Source organism: Choloepus didactylus, chromosome 7, assembly GCF_015220235.1.
Source record: "Choloepus didactylus isolate mChoDid1 chromosome 7, mChoDid1.pri, whole genome shotgun sequence".
Classification (NCBI taxonomy): Eukaryota; Metazoa; Chordata; class Mammalia; order Pilosa; family Megalonychidae; genus Choloepus; species Choloepus didactylus.
In genome coordinates this window covers 81,478,417-81,505,074 of record NC_051313.1, presented here as the reverse complement: position 1 = coordinate 81,505,074, position 26,658 = coordinate 81,478,417, and the positions used below count along the sequence as shown (strand labels likewise).

The following is a 26,658-nucleotide window of genomic DNA, read 5'->3' as shown; positions in this document are numbered from 1 at the left end:
ATTCTTCTCCCAACCCCTCAAAATTTTTCAGTCATAATGAACATAATCTCAGGTTTGCTAATGAAAAGCACTTTGGGCATTCCTGTCATGCACATGCTGTTGATTCTCAGAAGGTGATATTGGCATATACTAAATAATTCTTTGGCTTAGAAAGTATCTAAAAAAAAAGAAAAAGAAAGAAATTGGGTATCCTCACTGATATAATTCTACCACATAATCTAGAAGGTGATCCCACTCCAATTTTGTTATAACCCAAAATGGGTTGCCTTCGTACTGAATCATTTGACAAAGTGATCTCTAAAATACATCCATTTTATGCTGATTGCAGATCTTAACGCTGTCTTCAGAAATTAATTGTTTCCTGACTATGGAATGCTCTAATTAATAACTGTTTTAACTCCAGATCACTAACCTTCAAGAAGAGTTGAAATGCTACCATTTGCTTTCTGGAATTTGGAAATGTGCTACTGAGATAGTCAAGCATATGTTCAGTGTTTCTCAAACTCTGCTTCTCTAATGGCAGAGGGAAGTGGTGCAGCTCCTAAGGATGACTGAGGGCTAGCCTGAAACAGCAGCCAAAGGAGGAGAGTTCTTTGAAGTCTTGAGCTTTATCTTTTTAAAAATCATGCATTCTTGCCTTTCACTTACATATACTCATTTATTCTCCTAAAAAATTCTCCAAATTTTTCAGTAAAAATAGAAGAGTACTCTCCTCTAACTTCCATGTTTATCTTTTATCTTCAAATATGTTTTAAAATATTGCTTAATTCCCCCCATGAACATAACTCAAAATCTTAAGGCAAGACTTACATATCTGTGGGTTTAACAGAAAAGAATTTCAGTGTGGTATGTAGCTATAAAGTACTGCTGATTGGACAACAAATATATCAGACTTCCATTTAGCACCAAAATCTATCTGCACTAATTCAGTAATTCATACAGAATTCATTTCAGTCTGTGGGCTAAAGAATAAAGATTCTTTTCACGGATCCTCTAAAGAAAAGCCATTTCTTTAGCCTTCTTGGCTCTAGGTTGCTTTGATGTTTGATCCTCATCTAGGCTCAGTTGAAGGGTTAGTGGGACAAACTTTTTGAACAAAATACTTCTCATAGCAGCCTGAAGGCATCCTGCAAAGCAGACATTTGTTTGCTTATATGAAGGACCAATTCTTTTGCTCTGAGTGGTACACATACAAGGAGAACTACATCAACCCACCCATTGTGCTAGAATAGGAGTACTTTAAGGGTAGAATATTTTTAAAGGAAGTATAAACCATATACCAATAGGATTGCTAAGTAAGTATGTTTAGAGTCTATATTTGTGGAACAAGGTGCTCCATGGTACGTCGTGGGAACACAGGTTCAGGATGCAGCAGAAGTTTCAGCATATGACCACCTCATTACTTACATAGCACAAAGGGTCCAAAAGATCAGAGGAAGAGATCCCATCATGGCCAATCCCCAGGGGTGGCTAAAACTGGTCAGCCCGTGGCCTATAGATGGCAGCTCCGCCCATGCTACTTTGTGTTGGAGAAGAGAGTCAAATCTATATTGTTTGAGTGTGTATTTAGTCACCGTGGGGGGAGGGGGCACTGCCACTGAGAATTCCTGCCTTGATTAGCATCTGGGGCTGCTAGTTGCTGGGTTCTGGGTTTTGATTAGACTTAACATCTCCCCCACATTGTGGAATGGAAGCTGCACAACAGTAGAAGCAGGGGTTGGAGAGATGGGGATGTGGAGGGATGTGTAAGCAAGGTCTGGGAGATGGCCACTTAGCATGTGTCCATGACTTCTCCAGCAGTATTCAAATATGTATTATACTGAAGGTCGACAGGCCTGGATTGTGGGCCTCCCTCTGCGAGAGGCTAGTGTGCTGGTTTGCTAAAGCTGCTGGAATGCGAAGTACCAGAAATGGATTGACTTTTACAATGAGAGTTTATTAGTTCACAAATTTACAGTTCTAAGGCCATGAAAATGTCCCATTAAGGCATCAATAGGACAATACCTTCTCTGAAGAAAGGCTGATGGCACCTGGGAGGTTCCTTTGTCACATGGGAACGCACATGGCCAGAGTCTGCTGGGCCTCTCCCAGGGTTAGCTTCTTGTTCCTGTTGCTTTCTCCAAAATGTCTCTGGGCTTCTGTCTCAGCTTCTCTCTCTTAGCTCCTATGTGTCCTTGCTTGTTTCTCCCAGGACATTTCTCTCTAAGCGTCTGGGGGTCCTCTCTTAGCTTGTCTGGAGTAAACTCTGGACTTCATCTCTTAGCTTCTTCCCTGGTTCTGGTTTCAGTGGCTATCTCCAAAACATCTCTGGGTGTTTTCTCTCTAAGCATCTCTGGGTTCTCACTTTTCTTCTCTGGGGCAAACTCTGGGCTTCATCTCTTAGCTTAGCATCTCCAAATGTCTTTCTGTATGCATTTCCAAGTGTCTGGGTCTGTGTCAGCTCTGAGCTGTCTCTCGCTCCTTCAGCTTTTTAAGGACTCCAGTAAACTAATTAAAATCCACCTTGAGTGGGTGGGTCACATCTTCTTGGAAATAATCTAAATCAAAAGGTCCCACCCACAATAAGTCTGCACCCACAGGATTGAATTAAAAGAATATGGCTTTTCTGAGGTACATAATAGATTGAAACCATCACAGCTAGCTTCAGCAATTTATTTTATGTTTTCAGCCACAGTTTTCTCAGCAGCAAGATAACAGGATTGGATTATACAGTGTCTCCAATATTTCCAAGCTCTAGAGTCTAGTTCTGTAAATTGTTTTGCACAGCAATGACCTTAATCAAACCTTTACTTGATTTTTTTCATTGTGTAATATCATCATTTCATGTTTCGATAAACATGGGAACTAAGTTTGCTGGTAACCATATCTCAATCATAATCTCACTTTTCTGAAATTGGTAACTGACAGTTATTAAGCTAAATATATCATCTAACTTTTTAAATTTCTTCTAAACAGAAAAATATATTGGGTCAAGTTATTTATAGAGATTGAGAAATGAAGAAAACAAACCATTAACAGTTTTAATACAAGGGTAGTACTCAACTTCATGTTTGACTTTTGTACAGCCCTGAACTTGGACGCATCACTCAATGATATCCCTAAAACACAGTTGCTGCTGCCTGTTAGAAATCAATTCATTTTCAGCAGTGCTACCACCTTGTCTGTACAACACAATACAATACAAAATCGATTGCTAAATTTGTACAATTATGTGAATATGTTCTTTTTTGTCCTTCATCAAAGTGAATGAAGAACAGGAAAAGAGTAGTGATGATAGAAACATAATACTAATGGTAAAAATGTAGGCATCATAAAGTATGTCAATAAAATATAACTGAAGACTATGTCTAGTAGGCATGGTAGTGTAATGAAAGTGATGGAGAGATCCTTACAGTTCTGGTGTGAGGGTCACTATTTCAAGAACACTTCAGTGGGTCTTTTTCTATTATAAACCAAGACTATACATTTATATGAGAAGTGGAAGAAATGTTTTAAAGTTGCTGTAAGATTCCCAAATTTCTGATTAGCAAAGTCTGCTTTGGTTAATTCAAGGCAAATTCTCATTTGCAAAATATTGAACTGACTGGAGATAATGTGAGGACAGATGAAGAAATTTATTAAGCATTATTCTTTGAGACAGGAACACAGAAAGAGGGGGGTTCTAAGTTTTTCAGGGTAGGAAGACTTGTTAAGTTCAAAGTACCTGGTGAATTTCTTGGTACAAATGGCTGCTTAATACACAGGATCAAAGTTCAGGAGAGACTTAGGGTGGAAATATGGATTTAAAACTCATCAGTTCATAAATTATAACTGAAGCCATATGAGATCACTCAGGAAATTTAGAAAGTAAATTAAACTGTTTTCTGTCACTGAATCTTGAGGGGCTCCAGTATTTAGAAATGATTATAGAGGAGCCCATGAAGGAGACTGGCAACAAGCAGTCAGAAAAGTAGAAGAAAATCCAGGGCAATGAAATTCTTTAGAAACATGAGAAGAAAATCTTTTACAGAAAATGGAATGACCATCAAAGTGAAATGATTAAGAAGTAAAGTGAGACAGTTACTGTGAAAGATTCATTAGATTTAGTTACAAAAAAGTTACTTGTGAGCTTGAGAGCAGTTCTATGAGTATGAGAATGGAGGGAAAATGCCAAGTAAGGAAATACAGTCACTGAATGTAAACTATTTAAAGAAGTTTGGTTGTGAAAGGGGTGAGATAGTTGTTTTAGTTTCCTAGACTGCTTAAAGCAAATACCATGAAATGGCTTGGCTTAAACAATGGAAATATATTCGCTCATGGTTTTGAAGCCAGAAAAATGTCCAAATCAAGGCATCCTCAAAGCAATGCTTTATTCCCAAAGACTTGCTGTCGGTGATCCTTGGCTCCTCTGTCACATGGCAAGGCACATAGCGGCATCTGCTGGTTTCTCCCTTCTCTTTCTGGGTTTCATTGACCTCAGCTTCTTGCTTCCATTGCCTCTCTCTGTCTACATTTCATTCTCTTATATACTCCAGTAATAGGATTAAGACCCATCCTGGGCCATGCCTTAACTGAAGTTACCTCATCAAAAGTCCTGATTACAATGGCTTCACACCCACAGGAATGGATTAAATTTAAGAACATATTTTTTTCTGGGGTACATACAGCTTCAAACCATCACAGTAGCCATGGCTAGAGAAGAATTTGTGCTAAAGAGACTTTTTTTTTTAAGAAGAGTTTTGAAAATACTTACTTTCTAAAGACAGGGAGATTTTAAGATAAAAGGAGGAGAAAGAATGTAATCAGTAGAACCCAGTCCTTCAGAAGGCAGAGGGGATCAGGTTCAGACAAGAGGAAAGCCATCTTTTGCATTGTGACAGGAGAGGAGGTGGAAAAGGATGACTATGGGAAGTTTAAGGAGCTTGATCTTCTGGCACATCAGGCTCCAGCTAACCACCTATGTGCTTCCTAAACTCAGAGATAGCTCAGGGCATATAACATAGTCCCAGCCATGAATATCAGATCAGATAAGACATCATAAACCTGACAGAAGCCACGTAAGCATGATTCTAACTATGTTCTCTAAACTTTGTCTCCATTTTGTTACATCATTAATAGCAATTTACCTTCTTTTAATAGCAGTGACCTTCCCAAATATTACATGACTGGTTACCCACATCTTCAATGGCTGTATTTAATATTGACCATTTCAGGCAGGAGTATGAATAAATAGCAAACCTCATTAAATTAAAAGTTTAATTAATGTGTAAAATAACAAAGGTTGCCTGTTCATTTGACAGGCTCTTTTCTTTAAAGGTCATGTATGATAAAAAAAATGCTCATAAACATAAATCACAAAGGCAGATCCTGAGCTAGGTGCTTTACATATATCATCTCTAATCCTCCCAACAAACTGAGCAGTTTCCACTTTATGTATGAGAAAGTTTAAGACAAACCACTTGCCTCAAATCATATGTGTAGTAGAGCTTGAACTAAAATATAGGTTTGTATAGTCCTAATAAGAAAAAAATTTAGAGAGACAGATAGTTGCAGGTATCTAAACAAGATAGGAAATAAAGTCAGTGTTTTATTTTTGTGAATATAGTTCTTCTCAGTTGCTTAATAAATGATGTTTGACTGAGTGGATTCCAAATGCAAAACGATTCAATTTCTGCAGGTGTGAACATAATAGCATTTAGAATAGATAATGTTTCCTGGCTTTATAAACCCTTCTTATAATGATAGTATATTCAGAGTTATATGAAAATCTTCTAGAGTTTAGGTCCTGAGATCATCTTATAAATAACACAAAATTTAAAGGAGGTCCCTTTTGTAGAGTGGTAACTTTTTGTGTAATGCCCTGTTAGGGGCAGGGTATTGGTTTCTTCTTGTTGCAGTAACAAATTGCCATAGAATTAATAGCTTAAAATAACAAAAATCTGTTATCTTACAGTTTGGGAGGTAGAAGTTCAAAAAGGGTGTCACTGGGCTAAAATCACAGTGTCAGCAGGGCTCTGTTCCTTCCACAGGCACTAGAGGAAAATGTCTTCCCTTGACTTTCCTACTTTCTACAAGCAGCCCACATTCCTTGGCTCCTGGACCTCTTCCGTCTTCATACCAGCAATTGCTGGTCAAGTCTTTCTCACATCACATCACTCTTCCTCTCACTTTGAGCCCTCTGCTTCTCTCTTACTGTGTAATTACACCAGACCTACCTAGAAGATCCAGAATAATTTTCTTATTTTCAGGTCAGCTGATAAGCAAACTTAAATCGATCTGCAACCATAATACCACTTGGTCATGTAATATAACTTATTCATCGTTTCTAGGGATAAGGATTTGGACATCTTTGGGAGGTATTATTCTGCCTATTACAGGCAGATTTTAGATGTGCAGGGCCTGAAGTTTATGGAAAGCCCTCTATCAGAAAATGAATACAAAATTGCAAATACAAAATTAGTCACTAAACCGTATACTTATTTCTAAGGAAAAAAGAAATGACAACAAAATACACATTTTTAAAAAGCAAACTGCGTAAGTATATTCCATTTAACCCAAGTTAAATGTTTATTATATCCGTATATCAAAACAAGTGCATGAAAAACTTCTGCTTTCAAAATTTCCTTTTGGCTAAATTAAATAGGTAGTGGACTGGTGTTGATGTCACAAACATTGGGACTGGCGGTGATGTGCTGAGCCCTGTATCGTGGGACTTGCCCTTATGAAGCTCGTTACTGCAAAGGAGAGGCTAAACTTGCATGTAATTGTGTCTTAGAGTCTCCACCTGTTGCTCAGATGTGGCCCTTTCTCTCTCTAACTGAGCCAGCTCGGCAGGTGTAAATCTCCCTGGCAATGCAGGATATGACTCCCGGGGATGAATCTGGACCTGGCATCATGGGATTGAGAATATCTTCTTGACCAAAAGGGAGGTGCAAAATGAGATGAAATAATTTCAGTGGCTGAGAGATTTCAAATGGAGTCGAGAGGCAACTCTGGTGGACATTCTTATGCACTATATAGATAACACCTCTTAGGTTTTAATGTATTGGAATAGCTAGAAGTAACTACCTGAAACTACCAAACTCCAACCCAGTAGTCTGGACTCCTGAAAACGACTGTATAATAATGTAGATTACAAGGGGTGACAGTGTGATTGTGAAAAGCTTGTGGATCACACTCCCTTTATCTAGTGTATGGATGGATGAGTAGAAAAATGGGGACAAAACCTAAATGACAAATAGGGTAGGATGGGGGGGATGGTTTGGGTGTTCTTTTTTTACTTTTATTTTTTATTCTGATTCTGATTCTTTCTGATGTAAGGAAAATGTTCAGAAACAGATTGTGGTGATGAATGCATAACTATATGATTGTTCTGTGAACAGTTGATTGTATACCATGGATGATTGTATGGTATGTGAATATATTTCAATAAAACTGAATTTAAAAAAAAGTATATTGCCCACTCAAAAAAATAAAATAAAATAAAATAAAATAAATAAATAGGTAGAACCCTTGGCAAAATTATGTCTTCAAAGTTTGGCTTCTCAGCAACTCTTTATTCCTTTTTAAAAAATTGATTAATCAGAGACAAGAAGTTATAGGTTTACAGAAAAATCATGTAGAAAATACAGTGGTCCCGTATGAACACCTCCCCCCTCATTATTAATACTCTGCGTTACTGTGGTACTTTTGTTACAATTGATGAAAGAATATTATAATTGTACTATTAACTATAGTCTGTAGTTTGCATTGGGGTAATTTTTCTCCATATACCACCCTATTATTAACACCTTGCATTACTGTGGTACATTTGTTATAATTCATGAAAAAGCATTTTTGTAATTGTTATTAATTATAGTCCATCACTTACAATAGGATTCACTGTGTTGCATAGTCCTATGTTTTTTCTTTTAATTTTTGTTCTAGTAGTATATATATGACCTTAAATTTCCCCTAACCCCATTCACATATATAATTCAGTACTGTTAATTATACTCACAATGTTGTGCTACTATCACCATTATCCATTTCTAAAACTTTACAGTCAACAAAATGGAAATTCTATACAATTGAAGCATTAACTCCCCATTTCCTACCCCCAACCTAACCCTTCATAACCTATATTCTAGAATCTAACTCTAAGAATTTGCTCATTCTAATTATTTCATATCAGAGAGATCATACAGTTTTTTTCCTTTTTTGCCTGGCTTATTTCACACAACATAAAGTCTTCAGGGTTCATCCATGTTGTCACATGTATCAGAATTTCATTCCTTTTTAATGCTAAATAATATTCCATTGTAGATATATACCACATTTTGTTTATCCATTCATATGTTGATGGATATTTTGGGATGCTTCCATCTTTTGGCAATTGTGAATAATGCTGCTGTTTTAGTCTGCTTGGCTGCCAAAAGCAGTATCTTAGAAATGGGTTGGCTTTTACAGTGGTGATTTATTAACCTACAAGGTTACAGTTTCGAGGCTGAGAAAAATGTCCCGATCTAGACATCGTCAATGCAATACCTTCCTCCTGAAGATAGGCTGCCAGTGATCCTGGACTCCTCTGTCACATGGCAAGGCACATGGTAACATCTGCTAGTCTCCCCCTTCTCTTCTGGGTTTCATTGCTTTTAGCTTCTTGGTTCTGTGGTTCCTCTGCTTCTATGAATTTCTCTCATTGAGACTGAATTTCATTCTCTTATAAAGGTCTCCAGTAAGAGGATTAAGGCCAATCCTGAATGAGGTGGGTAACATCTTAAGAACTTACTCACCAAAAGATCCTACTTAAAATACGTCCACACCCACAGGAATGGATTAACTTTAAGAACATACTCTTCTGGGATCCATAAAGCTTCCAAACCATCACAACTGATATGAACATTGGTGTGCAATTATCTGCTCAAATCCCTGCTTTCAATAATTTTGGGTATATACTTGGAAGTAGGTACAATTCTATACTTCACTTCCTGAGGAACCACCAGACTGTCTTCCCAGTGGCTGCACCATTTATGTTCCCACCAGCAATAAATGATTGTTCCTATTTCTCCACATTCTCACCAAAACTTGTAATTTTGTAGTTTTTTTTTTAATAGTAGCCATTCAAGTGGGTATGAAATGGTATCTAATTGTAGCTTTGATATGCATTTCCCAAATAGCTAAAGAAGTTGAGCTTTGTTTTCATGTGCATTTTAGCCATTTGTGTATCCTCTTTGGAGAAATGTCTATTCAAGTCTTTTGCCCATTTTTTCATTGGGTTGTTTGTCTTTATTGTTGAGTTTAGCGTTGTTTATATATTCTAGATATGAAACCCTAATCAGATATATGGTTTCCAAATATTTTCTCCCATTGAGTAAATTATCTTTTCACATTCTTGATAAAGTCCTTTGATGCACAAAAAGTTTTTAATTTGGTTGAGATACCATTTATCCATATTTTCTTTCATTGCTTATGCTTTAAGTGTAAAGTCTAAGAAACCATTGCCTAATACAAGATCCTGAAGATGCTTCCCTGCATTTTCTTCTAGGAGTTTTATAGTCTTGTTCTTATATTTAGGTCTTTGGTCCATTTTCAGTTAATTTTTGTGTATGGTGTGAGGTAAGGGTCCTCCTTCATTCTTTTACATATGGTATCCAGTTCTCACAGCACCATTTGTTGAAGAAACTATTCTCTCCCAATTGTGACAACTTGACATCCTTGTCAAAAATCAATTCACCATAGATGTAAGGGTCTGTTTTTGAACTCTTGATTCTATTCCATTGGTCTATATGTGTATCCTTGTGCTGGTACCATGATTTTTCAAGGTGATTTTATTGAGATATACTCCCACACCATATAATTCATCCAAAGTATACAATCAATGGCTCACAATGTCATCATATAGTTGTGCATTCATTGCCCAATTATAGATCATTCTCTTTACTCCAAAATAAAGAAAAAATAAAATTTAAAACATCCCATATCCCTTATCCCCTATATATATATATATATATAGTCTTTATTTTATTATGCATCTGCCCATACACTGGATAAAGGGAGTGTCAGTCACATGTTTTCACAATCACATAGTCACATGATAAAAGCTATATAGTTATACAATTCATCATTAAAAATCAAGTCTACTGGATTACTGTTCAACAGATTCAGATATTTCCTTCTGCTATTCTAATGTACTAGATACTGAAAAGGAATATCTGTATAATGCAGAATGACCTCTCAGCTTTATTTGAAATCTCTTAGCTATTGGAACTATTTTGTTTCATTTCTTTTCCCCCTTTTGGTCAAGAAGGCATTTTCACTCCCATGATGCCAGGGCCAGGCTCATCCCTGTGAGTCAGGTACCCCAATGCCAGGAAGACTTACACCCCTGGGAGTCATGTCCAATGTTGGAAGGAAGGTGAGTTTATTTGCAGAGTTGACTGAGAGAGGCCAAGTCTGAGCAACAAAAGAGGTTGTCTGGGGATGACCCTTAGGCACAATTATAAGTAGGTCTAGCTTCTCTGCAGGAATGAGTTTCATAAGGGCAAGTCCCAAGATCAAGGGTTTGACTTATTAAATTGGGAGTCCTTAATGTTTGCAAGAATATGAAGAATTCCCTAGGTGGAGAAGTTTAATATTTCCACATTTTCCCCCAGTTCCTCAAGGGGACTTTGCAAATTTATTTTCTGCTCAAATACTCTTGGATATATTGGGGTATTATATTAGCCTGTACAAAATAATAAGATCTCATTCCATATTCTAGGTTCCATGTAATTATGCTGTTTAAATAAATTGACCATACAGGTTAAATTAGATAACGTGCTCAGAGAATATAAATTTTGTATCAAATAAACATCTCTTAAATAACAGTTAAAACTCAGACATACATGTGACTGCAGTAAGAGCTTACAATCTAGGAAACTTTACAGTTTGCCTTGTTGAACATTCTGTACTCCTTCATTGTCTATTGCCCAGTCTCTGCCCACATTCTATCCCCTGATAACCTATGCTCTCTAATTAAATTCTCAGCGTTTGCTCATTAGAGTGAGTTTATATTAGTGAGGCTTACAATATTTGTCCCTTTGTTTCTGGCTTATTTCACTCAAAATATTGTCCCCCAAGTTCATTCACCTAGTTGCATGCCTTGCAACTTCATTCCTTCTTCAGCCACTCATTATTCTGTTGTATGTATACACCACAGTTCACCCTTCTGTTCACCCATCAGTTTGCCCATAGGCCACCTCAATCCATTGCAAATTATGAATACTGTGGCCATAAACATCAGTGTACAAATGCGTATTTGTGTCCCTGCTTTCAGTTCTTCCAAGAATATACCTAATAACAGGGTTGCAGTATCATATGCCAACCATATACTTGGCCTCCTGTGGAACCACCACACTGCCCTCCAGAGGGGCTGCACCATTCTACTTCCTTACTAGCAGTGAATATGTATATCTCTTTCTCTACATATTCTCCAGCACTGGTATCTTTGGGTTTATTTTTTTAACAGTTTTATTCACACACCGTAAAATCCGTCCTAAGTGATCAGTCAGTACCTCCCATTGTAATCACAAAGTTATGCATTCACCACCAAGATCTAAATGAGATCATTTCCATTTCTTCTGAAAAGAAAGAAGAGGAAAAAAATTAAAGAATAAAAAAAAATTAAAAAGGAGAAACAACAAGAATCCCATTCTCCTCCCTTATATCCACCTCTATTGGCATCTAGCTTTGGTATATTGCCTTTCTTACAGTTAATGAAAGAATATTACAATGTTACTGTTAACTATAGACCCTAGTTTGCATTGTTTGTATTTTTCCCATATACCACCCATTTTCAACAACTTACAATGTTGACATTCACTGTTCTCCCTCATGTAAAAACTTTCTTAAATTTGTATATTTAATCACCATCATTGACCACTCTAGGGTTCACCAAGTTATACAGTCCCAGTTCTTTCCTTCTGGTGTCATACATGCCCCTAGCCTTCCTCTTTCAACCATACTCACACTCAACTTTGTTCTTTATACTTACAATATTGTGATATTGTGCTACAATCAGATGGTATTGGGCTATACATTTCTGAATCTTTACACTCAATCCTGTTGAACATTGTGTACTCTTTCAGCATCAAATGTCCAATGTCTACACTCTTTCTACCTCCTGATAACCTGTGTTCTTACCTTTAACTCTCAAAGTTTGCTCATTATAGTTAGTTCATGTTAGTGAGATCATACAGTATTTGTCCTTTTGTTTCTGGCTAATTTCGCTCAACATAATTTCCTTAATGTTCAGTGTTCATCCATGTTGTTGCGTGTGTCCTGACTTTATTCTGTCTTACAGCAGTGTAAGATTCCATCATATGTGTATACCACAGTTTGTTTATTCACTCGCCCACTGATGGATATTTGGGCTGTTTCCTTCTCTTGGCATTTGTGAACAATGCCAATGTAAACATTGTGTACAGATGTTCATTGGTGTTCCTGCCTTCAGTTCCTCTGAGTATATACCTAGTAATGGGATTGCTGGATCATATGGCAATTCTATACAGCAATTCTGTTTCCTCTTTGGAAAGTGTCTGTCCATGTCTTTTGCCCATTTTTTAATTGGGTTGTTTGTCTTTTTGTTGTTGATTTGTAGGATATCTGTATATTCTGGATATTAAACCCTCATCTGATATGTGGTCTCCAAATATTGTTTCCCTGGCATAGGCTGCCTTTTTACTTTCCTGACAAAATCCCTTGATGCACAAAAATACTCAGTTTTGAGGAGACCCCATTTGTCTATTTCTTCTTTCATTGCTCACAATTTTGGTCTAAGGTCTAGGAAACCACCTCCTGTCATACCTTGAAGATATTTCCCTATCTTTTCTTCTAAGAGTTTTATGGTCTTAGTCCTAATGTTTAGGTCTTTGATCCATTTTGAGTTAATTTTTTTATGAAATGTGAGATAGGGGTCCTCTTCCATTCTTTTGGATATGGATATCCAGTTCTCCAAGCACCATTTGTTGAAGAGGCTTCTCTGTCCTAGTTGAGTTGAACTGACTGCCTTATCAGAGATCAATTGTCCACAGATGAGATGGTCTATTTCTGAACACTCAATTCTATTCCATTGTTCAGTATACCTGTCTTCATGCCAGCATCATGCTCTTTTGACCACTGTAGTTTTGTAATATGCTTTAAAGTCAGGTAGTGTGAGACTTCCCACTTCATTTTTCTTTCTCAATATATTTTTTAGCTATTCAGAGCACCCTGCCTTTCCAAATAAATTTGATTATTGGTTTTTCTATTTCTGCAAAGTAAGTTTTTGGAATTTTAGTTGGTATTGCATTGACTATATGTATCAATTTGGGTAGAATTGACATCTTAACTATATTTAGTCTTCCAGTCCATGAACATGATATGCCCTTCCATTTATTTAGGTTTCCTTGATTTCTTTTGTCAATTTTTTGTAGTTTTCTGGGTATCGATCTTTTATGTTCTTGGGTAAATTTATTCCTAAATATTTGACTCTTTTGGTAGCTATTATAAATGGAATTTTTTTGTTTCCTCCTCAGATTGTTCCTTACCAATGTATAGAAACACTACTGATTTTTGTGTGTTGGTCTTGTATCCTGCCACTTTGCTGTACTTATTAGCTATGGTAGCTTTACTGTAGATTTTTTGGGATTTTCTACATATAGGATCATATCATCTAAAAACAGTGAAAGATTTACTTCTTCCTTTCCATTTTGGATGCCTTTTATTGCTTTTTCTTGCCTAACTGCTCTAGCTAGAACTTCCAGCACAGTGTTGAATAACAATGGTGATAGTGGGCATCATCTTGTTCATGATCTTAGAGGGAAAGCTTTAGGTCTTTCCCCATTGAGTATGATGTTACCTGTGGCTTTTTCATATATTCCCTTTATCATGTTGAGGCAGGTTCCTTCTGTTCTTATCCTTTGGAGTGTTTTCATCGAGAAAGGATGTTGAATTTTCAAATGCCTTTTCTGCATCAATTGAGATGAACATGTGGTTTTTCTTCTTTATTTACTGATGTGGTATTTTACATTAATTGATTTTCTTGTTTTGAACCAAGCTTAGATACCTGGAATAAAACCCACTTTGTCATGGTGTGTAATACTTTTTACATGCTGCTGGATTCAATTTGCAAGTATTTTGTTGAGGATTTTGGCATCTATATTCATTAAAGAGATTGGTCTGTAATTTTCTTTTCTTGTAGTATCTTTGTCTGGCTTTGGTATTAGGGTGATGTAAGCTTCACAGAGTGAGTTAGGTAGCTTTCCCTCCTCTTTGCTTTTTTTGAAGAGTTTGCGCAGGGTTGGTACTAATTCTTTATTGAATGCTTGGTAGAATACACATGTGAAGCCATCTGGTTCTGGGCTTTTCTTTTTGGGGGGTTTGTTTGTTTGTTTTATTCCAAAAGGAGATTGTGGTTTATTTGTTGTATTTTTGCAAACTGGTATAGCTTGGCAAGTAACAAATGCTCTGTAATAAAGACAGTTTACCTTTTGCAGAAGCACAAGCCTGTTCTTTATATAAATTATAGAAATTATTATTTTCCTTACAACTTTCATACACATACATCTCTTGAATATAAACAGACTACTCTTGAATATAAACAGACTACTCAAGACACTGTTGTAATTTACCCTTAACTCTGCCAAATCCCCAGCTCAACAAGCTATTCTGGGAATGATAAAATAGTTCCTTTCTCAAGGAGCGGTGCTCTTCATTTTCTGGAAGCAAGAAGAGATTAAGACAGCTGTAAGTTTTAAGCACCTTCTAGCAGAGCTATCAGCTAATGGTAAGATGTAAGGTACCAAGGAACATAAAGCAAACCTAATACAGAATAAATGTTTATTATCAAAGTAACAATAACTTAATCCTATTTCTGATCTACTAATTTGGATGTATCAAGTATAATTTTATTTAAAAGGTTTGAAACAAACTTGAAAAATACTTAGCTCTTAAAATTCTTAACTACATTGTTCAGCTGTTACCATGCAGGTCCAGCACACCTGGTTTTGAGAGTATAAAAAAGACAGCAAAATTCTGAGTTACTCAGATCTTTATTAAAGAATCTGATCCGGCATCTTAGTGTTTTCCACCAACTCGATGAGCAGAAACCTTCGCAGGTTTCGCAGTGTTTTGTTTAGGTGCTGCCTTTGTGGGAGCCTTTGCAGCAGCCATTGCTGTCCTTTTAGATGCTTGTTTAGCCTTTTTTGCTTCTTTGGCAGCCCTGATAGCTTGTTCTTGTTGAGCCTTTCTAACTTCAGGTTTCTGATTCCTCTTGGCCATAATGTCAGCAAGAGAAGCACCAGTGATAGCCCTCTGGAATTTAACTACATGGCGAGTTCTTCTCTTTTGAATTTCTTCTGACTGCCCCTTTTTATGCTTTCTTCTGTAGAGAACAGTCCAATTTATCTGCTGAGGGTTCCTCTTGGAAAAGAATGCCAACTCGCATTTTGCATTAATAAATTGGAAAACCTTCCCATCAGTCCTGGCATAGCACCTTCAATGTCCAGGATAGATCTTGTACCCACTGAAACTGCAAAGCTCATGGCTGTGGACACCAGGAGACAGGGAAGATAGCGAAGGGAACTTCTGGGAGGTTTTTGATGACTGAGTCAATCTCTTTACTTGTGATAGGTTTCTTAAGGTCTTCTGTTTCTTCTCAAGTCAGTGTTGGTTTTCATGCTTTTCTAAGAATGTGTCTGTTTCATCTAAGTTGTTTAATTTGTTGGCTCTTATTATCTCCTTTATCTCTGTGAGGGCAGTAATTATGTGACCCCTCCCATTTCTGATTTTATTTATATACATCCTCTCCCTTTTTATTTATTTGCCAGCATAGCTAAGGGTCCTTCGATTTTATTAATTTTCTCAAAGAACCAACTTCTTGTTTTGTTGATTCTATTAATTTCATGTTCTCAATTTCATTTATTTCTGCTCTAATCTTTGTTATTTCTTTTCTCCTGTTTGCTTTAGGTTTAGTTTGCTGTTCTTTTTCTAGTTCCTCCAGGTGAACAGTTAATTCCTTAATTTTTGCTCTTTTTTAATATAGACATTTTGGGCAATAAATTTGCCTCTCACCACTGCCTTTGCTGCCTCCCATAAGTTTTGATCTGTTGTATTTTCATTTACATTCTTTTCTCTATTTGTTCTTTTTTTAATTATATTTTTATTGTGAAATATAACATATATACATAGAAATGTTAACTTTCCAAGTTCAGTTTAATAAGTAGTTAGCGAGCAAATTTCAAAAATGTTACAGGTTATAGTTCCACAGTTTCAGTTATTTCCTTATTGTGAAATTAACATATATGCAAAAAGGAAATAATTTTCAAAGTAAAATTTAACAAGTAGTTATATAGGAAATTTCTTATCTTGTTTAATCTCTTTCTCCCTGTTCTAGTTTGCTAATGCTGCGGAATGCAAAACAGCAGAGATGGACTGGCTTTTTTAAAAAGGGGGTTTATTTGGCTACATGGTTACAGTCTTAAGGCCATAAAGTGTCCAAGGTAACACATCAGTAATCAGGTACCTTCACTGGAGGATGGCCAATGACATCCGGAAAATCTCTGTTAGCTGGGAAGGCACGTGGCTGGCGTCTGCTCCAAAGTTCTGATTTCAAAATGGCTTTCTCCTAGGACGTTCCTCTCTAGCAAGCTTGCTCCTCTTCAAAACGTCACTCACAGCTGCACTGAGTTCCTTCTCTTTGACCCAGCACATTTATATGGCTCCGCTGATCAAGGCCCACCCTGAATGGGTGGGGCCATGCCTCCATGGAAATATCTCATCAGTTATCATCTACAGTTGGGTGGGGTGCATCTCCATGCAAACAACCTAATCCAAACGTTCCAACTTAATCCCCACTATTACATCTGCCCCACAAGATTGCATCAAAGAATATGGCTTTTTCTGGGGGGCATAATACATTCAAACTGGCACACTCCCCTTGCTCGCAATCTCTTTCTCCATCTTCAGGGGTGTCTAGGCAGCGGCCACCCTAACTTTTCATATTGAAAGGGCTGTTGGCAGTATGGGGAAGGGGTGCATTTGATTGTTATTCTTAAAGAGGCTGTTGCCTCTGGGTTTTAGGACTTGTCTGGCATAGGAACACTCTGGTGGATTTAAGTTTCTGAGAGATAAAACCTAGTGAGTGAATCTTTTGTAGAATCTTAGGTAGGGCCCTAGGTAGTTAGGAAATACTTTTGGTAAGGGCATGACATACTGTGGCCATTTGGGATGTGTAACTGGAGCTTGCATAAGAGAAATCTCCAGGATAGCCTCTTGACTCTATTTGGGATCTCTCAGTCACTATAACCTTAGCTTGTTACCTTTCATTTTTCCCCTTTTGGTCAAGTGATATTTTCAATCCCTCACTGCCAAGGCCAAGCTCTTTCCTGGTAGTCATGTTCCACATCTGCAGGGAGATTCATTCCCCTGGGAGTGATGTCCCTCTTGAGTGGGAGGTGCATAAATGTATTTGCCAAGTTGAACTTAGAGACAGAAGGGCCACATCTGAGCAAGAAAAGAGGTTACCTGGAGGTGCCTCTTAGGTATAGTTATAGGAATCCTCAATCTCTCATTTATGGCCCTAAGTTTCACAAGAGCAAGCCTGAAGTCAAGGACCTGATTTATTAAGTAGTGGGTTCCTGATTTCATTTAATATATATTCTGTCCCAAAATAAATGGTCAGTTTCTTATATTATCTTCACTTAGTTACACAATCATCATCACTCTCAACTTTAAAAAATTATCATAACTTAAAACATCCCAGAGCTCTTATCAGCTTCAGGTTTGTGGTGCTACTCTGTGGGTTACATGCCTTTAAATAACCATTTATGAACATGTTCACCTTCAATGCATCACTGATACTTATAATCCCATTAACGAACCATAGTGCCACCTGACTATTCCTATACCATTAAGTTCACCCTCATTATCGTATCTGTACATATTAGATTATCATTCCCCCCTTCGCTAGCTTCTGTCTATCTCTAGATCCCCTATATTCTATATTATAAGACACTTATTTACATTTTTCATGGAGTTCATATTAGTGGTAACATACACAAACTCTTCTTTTATGTCTGGCTTGTTTCACTCAACATTGTATCTTCAAGGTTGATCTATTTGTCATATATTTCAAGACCTTGTTCCTTCTTATTTCTGCATAGTATTCCATCATATGTATATACCACATTTTGTTTATCCACTCATCTTTTGAAGTACATTTGGATTGTTTCCATGTCTTGGCAATTGTGAACACTGCCTCTCTGAGCATCGGTATGCAAATATCTGTTCGTGTCACTGCTTTCAGATCTTCTGGGTATATACTGAGAAGGGAAATTGCTGGATCATAGGGTAACTCGATATTTAGTGTTCTGAGGAACCACCAAACTGTCTTCCAAAGTGGCTGTACAGTCCCACCAGCAATGAGTAAGCGTTCCAGTGTCTCCACATCCTCTCCAGCATTTGTAGTTTCCTGTTTGTTTAATGGCAGCTCTTCTTGTTGGTGTGAGATAATATCTCATTGTGGTCTTGATTTGCATTTCCCTAATAGCTAGTGAAGATGAACCTTTATTTCATGGGGTTTTTTTTTTTTGTTTTTTTGTTTTGTTTTGTGTTTTGTTTTGTTTTGTTTTGCCATTTGTATTTCCTCCTTGGAGAAATGTCTTTTCTTATCTTTTGCCCATTTTGTAATTGAGCTGTTTATACTACTATCGTTCAGTTGTAGGTTTCTTTATATATACAAGATACCAATCTCCTATCAGATACATGGTTTCCAAATATTTTCTCCTGTTGAATTGACTGCCTCTTCACCTTTTTGACAAATTCCTTTGAGGTACAGAAGCTTTTGATTTTGAGTAGTTCCCATTTATCATTTTTTTCTTTCATTCATTGTGCTTTGTGTGTAAGGTCTAAGAAGCAACCTCCTAATACTAGGTCTTGAAGATGTTTCCCTGCATTATCTTCTAGGATTTTTATGGTATTATTTCTTATATTGAGGTCTTTGATCCACTTTGAGTTAATTATTTTTAGGGTGTGAGGTGGGGGGCCTCTTTCATTCGTTTGGTTATGGATATCCAGTTCTCCCAGCCCCATTTGTGTTTTTTGTCTCTTTTTTTGTGCCTTTCTTTCCCATAAGTTCTGCCATTTGCTTTTTCAAGCTTTTGAGTTCTTCTGTATGGTCACCATTGTCTTCTTTATATCTTTCATCTCTTTTACCATGTTTTCCTTCAACTCTTAGATTTGATGTAGAAGATTTGTTTGAATATCTTTAAATTAGTTGTTTCAACTCCTGTATTGTACTTCTAGTTTGTTCCTTTGACTCAGCATATCTTCATGCTTCCTGCTATGACTCATGATTTTTTGCTGGTGTCTAGGCCATCTGATTTCCCTTATTTGTATATTCTCAGGTTGTTTTCTCTTTTATTAGCGTTTTCTTGTTGGCTGGCTTTGTTCTCTATCTGTTCTTTGACATTCGCTTCAACTTATTCTAGACCTCTAGCATAGTTTCTGTTTAACTGATGAGAATTTTTCAGCTCTTGTTTTTGTGGTTCTTCCACTGCCTATGTGGAAGTGGTTTTGAGGAGGGTATCCCTAGATATTATCAACCCTAGTCAGATTTTCCTGGACATGACAGGCCAAGGATTCAGGAAGAAGGTGTATTCAGTATTAAGGTTCTCTGAGGTGATGAGACCCAGCAGGGTGCCAGTCTTTCCTGTGAAGACTCTTGATTCTGTGCTTTTCCTATCCTGCCCAGCAGGTGGCACTTGTCAGCCCATACCTCCCCACTGGCATAAAGTCATACAGTGCCTTTAATTCTAGGCAGACCCTGTTCTGCCAGGGGCATGTTTAAGACAGAGGCTTCGGCAGAGTGCATGCTTAAATTGTTTATGTTTTCCAGCCATTGGGATCTGAATTTTCTGAATGAGAGCTACCGCTTGTGCTGGGCCCTGCCTCCATCCCTTCTGGGGAGAAGATATGCCCTTCAGGGAATTAGCTCCTTCTCCTTACTAATTTCTTTGTCTCTCAGTCATACCTTAGCTTCACTGGGGCAGTACTGACAACTGAAAAAGCCTGCTTTCTTTATGCTAAAAAGTAAAACAAACAAACAAACAAGAAACCATTTCACAGCCAGTCCTCAGCCCCCTGGGTTCTCTCAGCTCTATATGCCTCTTTTCTTGGGACACAGCTCTTTTCTAGGATTCTACACTCTGCCAACTCCAGATGCCTCTGTTTTTGTTTTGTTTTATTTTGTTTTTCAGTCATCCCTGCTTCCTCTCTGCTGGGGAGAGACCTCTGGGTTCTTTTCGTGTTTTCTCCAGTGTTATCTGTGCTCAGAACTTGTGTTTGGCAGTCTGAATTTGTTAATTAAATCCATAATTGGAGCTTGGTTCAGCTACCTTCCCTTGTTCCTAGAGAGACTACTACTTTTTCCCACAGGGAAATGACTCCAAAACAGCCTGCTGTGCTAGTGGGGGAGGGGCACCAGTCTCCAAGCTTCAGAGACTTTACTTACAGTTCTGTGCTATGATTTTGGCATTTCCACCTGTTCCAGGCTGGTGTATGATGTGTGTCTGATCACAGAAGTCCCCCAGCCAGTTGTTCCAGACAGTTTCTGGCTATTTTCTGCAGTAGAGGATGAACAAAATTCCACGCCTTTCTATATGGCCATCTTGCCCCTCCTCCCCCAGGTACCATGGTGGTTTTGCCAGTAGCTTTGTAGTAACCTTTAAAGCCAGCAAAATGTGAGTCTTCTGAATTTGTTCTTCTTCAAGATAGTTTTGGCTATTCAGGACCCCTTCCAAATAAATTTTATAATTGGCTTTTCCATTTCTGCAAAGTAGACTGTTAGAATTTTGATTGGGATTGTGTTGAATCTATAAATCAATTTCGGTATAATTGACATCTTAACGATATTTAGTCTTCCAATCCTTTAGCATGGAATGTCGTTCCACTTACTTAGATCTTTGATTTCTCTTAGCAAATTTTTCTAGTTTTCTGTGTACAAGTCCTTTACATCCTTAGTTAGATTTATTCCTCAGTATTTGATTCTTTTAGTTGCTATTGTAAATGAGATTGTTTCTTTATTTTCTCCTCAGATTGCTCATTACTAGTGTATAGAAATGCTGCTATTTTGGTGGTGATCTTGTATCCTGCCACTTTGCTGAATTTGTTTTTTAGGTCTAGTAGCTTTGCTGTAGATTTTTCAGGACTTTCTATATACAGGATCATGTCTTCTGCAAATATTGGAAGTTTCACTTCTTCCTTTCCAATCTGGATGCCTTTTATTTCTTTTTCTTGCCTAACTGCCCTGGCTAGAACTTCCAATACAATGTGTAAAAACAGTGGTGACAGTTGGCATCCTTTTCTTTCCAGATCTTAGAGAGAATGCTTTCCATCTCTCACCATTAAGTATAATGTTAGCTGTGGGTTTTAACATAGTGTATAATTCTTTTAATGTGTGTTGGATTTGATTGGCAAGTATTTTGTTGAGGATTTTTGTATCTATATCCTTAAATTGGTCTTTAATTTTCTTTTCTTGTAGTATCTTTATCTGACTTTGGCATTAGGATGACATTAGCCTCATAGAATGATTTAAGTAGTGTTCTCTCCTGTTCAATTTTTTGGCAGAGTTTGAGCAGGATTGGTATTAATTCTTCTTGGAATGTTTGGGAGCATTCACCTGTGTAATCATCTAGTCCTGGGCTTTTTTTTGTTGGGAGGTTTTTGATGACTGAATCAATCTCTTTACATGTGGTCGGTTGGTCTGGTGAGATCTTCTATTTCTTCTAGATTCAGTATAGGTTGTTTGTGTGTTTCTAGTCATTTGTCCATTTTATCTAGGTTGTCTGATTTGTTTTCATGTGGTTATTCATAAAATCCTCTTGACGCCTTTTATTTCTGCGGGGTTAGTAGTAATGTTCCCCCTCTCATTTCTGATTTTCTTTATTTGCATCTTCTCTCTTTTTTTTCTTTGTCAATCTAGCTAAGAGCTTGTCAATTTAACTGATCTTTTCAAAGAACTAACTTCTGGTTTTATTGATTCCCTCTATTGTTTTTTGTTGTTATTGTTCTCCAGATATTTATTTCTGCTCTAATCTTTGTTATTTCTTTCCTTCTGCTTTCTTTGGGTTTAGTTTGCTTTTCTGTTCCTAGTTCCTCCAGGAATGCAGCTGTCTTTGGTTTTAGCTCTTTCTTCTTTATTTAATGCTCTCTTTTTTCCCTCTCAGCACTGCCTTCCCTGCATCTTGTAAGTTTTGATATTTTGTGTTCTCCTTTTCATTCATCTTATAGTATTTACTTATTTCCCTTGAAATTTCTTCTTTGACCCACTGTTATTTGAGTGTGTAATTTAACCTCCATGTATTTGTTGATTTTCCAATTCTCTGCCTGTTTTTGATTTCCAGCTTCATTCCATTGTGGTCAGATAAAGTGCTTTGTATAATCTAAATCACTTTAAATTTATTGAGACTTGCTTTGTGACCCAACATGTGGTCTATCCTGGAGAATAATCCATGTTCCCTTAAGAAGAATGTACATCCTGTTGTTTTGTAGTACAATGTTCTGTATATGTTTGTAAGGTCTAGTTCATTTATTGTATTATTCAAGTTGTCTGTTCCCTTATTGATCGTCTGTGTAGATGTTCTATATATTGATGAGAGTATTGTATTAAGTCTCCAACTATTATTCTAGGGATATCTATTTCTCCCTTCCATTTTTGCCAGTGTTTGTGGCATGTATTTTGGGACACTGTGGTTAGGTGTAATAAAAAACAATTTATTATTGTTATTTCTTCTTGGTGGATTGACTTTTTATTAATATATAGTGTCATTCTTTGTTTCTTATAAGAGCTTTTGACTTAAAGTCTGTTGTGTCTGATGTTAGAATGGTTAACCCAGCTCTTTTTTGGTGACTATTTGATTAGAATATTTTTTATATCCTTACACTTGCAACTTATTTGTGTCTCTGGGTCTAAGGTGAGTCTCTTGCAAACAACATATAGTTTGTTCATGCTTTTTTATCCATTCTCCTAATCTCTGTCTTTTGATTGGGGTGTTTAATCCATTAACATTTGTTGTTATTATGGTAAAGGCAGTACTTACTTCAGCCATTTTGTTCTTTGGTTTTTATATGTCATATCTTTTTTCTCTCTCTTTTCCTATATTGCAACCTCCTTTTCTGCATCATTGATCATTTGTGATGTTTTTTGACTCATCCTTTCTCATTTCTGTTTCTGTAGATTTTTCAAATACTCTCTTTGTGGTTCCCTGGTGTTTGTATTACACAGCCTACATCTATAACCTACTAATTTGAAAAGATACCAGATTCTTCAGTAGCCTTCACGTTCTCTGTTCACATAGTCCTCTGTTTCCCCTCTTTGTGTTGTTTTTATCCCTTATTACCTCTTGAAATTTCTCATGTCCATTATCAGCAAATATGACTTTTCCTATTCAATTGTATTCTGACTCATATAGGAATTAAAGAGTAGAGTTGTATATTGAGGACACAGTACTATTGGGTTTTCCATTTACCTTTTTAGTTACTTTTACTGAAGATCTTCATTTCTTCACACTACTCCACACCACTCTCTCCTGTCTTTTCCTTTCAACCTGCAGAACTCCCTTTGGTAATTCTTGTAGAGCCAGTCTTTTGTTGATGAATTCTTTCAGTTTCTGTTTGTGAATATTTTAAACTCTTCCTCATTTTTGAAGGACAGTTTTGCTGGATAAAGAATTCTTGGCTGGAAGTTTTTCACTTTCAGTACCTTAAATACTGCCTTCCCGCCTCCATGGTTTCTGAAAAGAAATTGGCACTTAGTTTTGTTGAGGATCCCTTGTATGAGCAAATCATTTTTTTCTTGCTGCTTTCAGAATTCTGTCTTTACCTTTGGCATTTAAAATTCTGTTTAGTATGTGTCTCGGAGTAGGTCTGTTAGGGTTTATTCTGTTTGAAGTACACTGCAGTTCTTGGACATGTATATTTATGTCTTTCATAAATGTTTTTCAGCCATTATTTATTCATATATTTTCTCTGCCCTCTTTCCCTTCTCTTGTCCTTGTAGGATACCCATTATGCATATGCTTGTATACTTCACGCTGTCACTCAAATTCCTGAGAAACTGCTCAATTTTTTTCTATTCTTCTGTCTGTTCTTCTGACTGTATAATTTCAATTGTCCTGTCTTCTCATTCACTGATTCTTTCTTTTGCCTGTACAAGTCTGCCATTGTATGCCACTAGTATATTTTTAATACCCGTTAGTATGCCTTTCATCCCCATAATTACTGTTATATTTCTTTGTAAACTTTCAAATTCCTCTTTATGCTCACACATTGTCATCATAATATCCTTTAGCTCTATGTTCATACTTTTGTTCACCTCCTTGAATTGATTTAGGAAATTTATTTAAACTGATTAGTTGCTCCAAATTCTGTGTCTCCTCAAGTTTTCATTTGTTCCCTTGACTGAACCATATCTTCCTGTTTCTTAGTATAGCTTGTAATTTTTCGCTTATGTCTGGGCATCTGATTATTTTTACATGTTAACTCTGAAGGTCATTTTCTCCCTCTTGTCTAGGGCGTTGTGTTAAGAGTCGTCTTTGATGCCTGGCCCAACTTATTCTGGACCTTTAGAGTATCCCGTGTTTAACTATTCAGATTTTCTCAGCTTTCTTCACCTGATTCTTCCTTGGATATGTGGTACAGTTTTTAAGATTGCACTTTTTGTGCAGTTTTTCACTTCCAGAAGACAGCTTCCTCTCCTCTGTTCCTTCTCCAGGAGTCTTGCTCTGTTCTGTTTGTTTTGTGCAGAATTTTCTCCCCTGCTCCTGTGATTTGTTTAAATTCTCTCCCTCACTCAGTACTCCCTTTTCCTTACAGTTTTCAGTGCTGGGACCTGTTCTGTCTTACAGCAGTTCAGTTCTCACTGTCCCCACCCATCCACCCCTGCCCCCACCCCCACCTCCTGAACCTTTTCTGCCTCTGGTTTTTTCCTAGTTAGGAAATCCCACTCCAGGGATCCAAATGGATCCAATCCAGAAATGTCTGTTTTGTATTTAGGTGATCCAACAGAGATTGGATTCAGTGTGCGTACCTTATGCCAACAATTCTGCTGTTCTCTCTCTCTCTCTTTTTGTCCCTGGAGGCACTTTTGTACACAGCACTCCTCAGCCACTTGTGTTCTGCCCTGGGTCTTTGCATATTTGCATCCCTGTGCTTGGATATGCATGGGGTTCTAACTTGGTGCGAGTGGCTCTATGGTCTGCATCTTCGACAGGAGGGACCATGGCCATGCTGCCTCTGTGTGATTCCTATGTTGTATGAGACAGAATGATAGGAAGGGGTCCAGACTGGCAGGTCCAGTACAAAAATCTCCTGTCTGATTTTGGAGATTGTTTTTTTTTTACTTCAATTCAGCACTTGTGGAGTCCTTCTCCAGGTTCTATCTTGTGGAGTCCTTCTCCAGGCTCTATCTGCTTCCAGAGTTCCAAGCATGTGGGATTTGTCCTTTTATTTGTTGATTCTGAGGGGAGATTTTCCCAGGAGATATCTTATGTCACTAAGTTGATGATGTCACTATTTGTTTTTATTTGTCGTTTTCTCCACCAGTAGTACAGAGGATGGAAAAGATTTCAGGCAAAATAAATGTTATGGACAAAGACTTGTTATGGGAAAGCTGATACTAATTTTTAGGAACTAAAATAAGGTCAGAAGAGTAGAGGACAGGGAGAAAGGGAGGAGTCACGCAAGGACATGCTGGAGAGCAAGCTGGAGCCAGATCCAATAGGTGTGCCAGTGAAGGGTTTTAAGCAAATTGTGACATGATTTGATTACTAGATATAAAAGCTTTTCCTGTTTTTGTGGAGAATTGGGCAGGGGAAGAGAGAAGAGTTAAAAGTGAATGCAAGGAAATGAATTAGGATGAAGGGAAGTATTTGAAGTTGAAATATAAAGAATCAAAAGATTCTTTTATGTATGTTTTTTTATTAACAACAGATTCCTTTTTGAAAAAAATGTTATTCATTAAGGACTATTTAAAATATTTAAAGAAAGTAGAAAACATACCTGATTGGTTGCTTAATTACTGGTACTCATTTGTAGTCCACTTCTTTGACCAGGTGTTTACATTTTATTTCTAATTGTGTAATGAACATGGTTTCCGTAAATGCAGCCCTTTCAGGCATCAACAAACTGGTTAAGGGGATAATTGGAGAGTCAGAAGGCTCCTTCTTATATCATGCCAGACCTTCTTTAGCTGATTTTATGTTATCTGATTTACTGCTTTTTGTGGGTGTGTGGGGGGTGGAGAGGCAACCTTCTCCTACATAACCTCCCGTTCTTTTGGACTTAATTCTTGCTCTAAGATTTGCCATCCTCACCAGCTTCTGTGGAGAATACCTTGACCTTAGACCAGTTCCCTGGCATCAACTCCTCCACTCTGGGCCTCTCCTGCTCATTCAAGCCTGGTCATATGCTAAGTCCTCCCCCTACTCCTATTAATAATTCTATTCTGGTTCTCCTATTTATTCTGCTCTGAAGTTCCCAGAGGCATAATTTATGTTTTCTGAATGGTTTCACATATCTTTAACTTTGTCATGCTCTATTGTAGTACTCTAGGGCCCTTTCTGATACAGTTTTGTCACTGTTACAATATGACAAGGAAATGTATCATTGGGATGCATTTCTCTG

The 26,658-nt window shown here is 37.3% G+C and overlaps 1 protein-coding gene and 1 pseudogene across 46 annotated transcripts in view; one reads left to right on the top strand and one right to left on the bottom strand.

The window, feature by feature from the left end:
• RIMS1 (regulating synaptic membrane exocytosis 1) overlaps nt 1-26,658 on the top strand; it is a 567,640-nt gene that overhangs the window by 499,826 nt on the left and 41,156 nt on the right. The gene's annotated exons all lie outside the window — the stretch shown is intronic.
• LOC119539607 lies at nt 15,055-25,262 on the bottom strand (annotated as a pseudogene).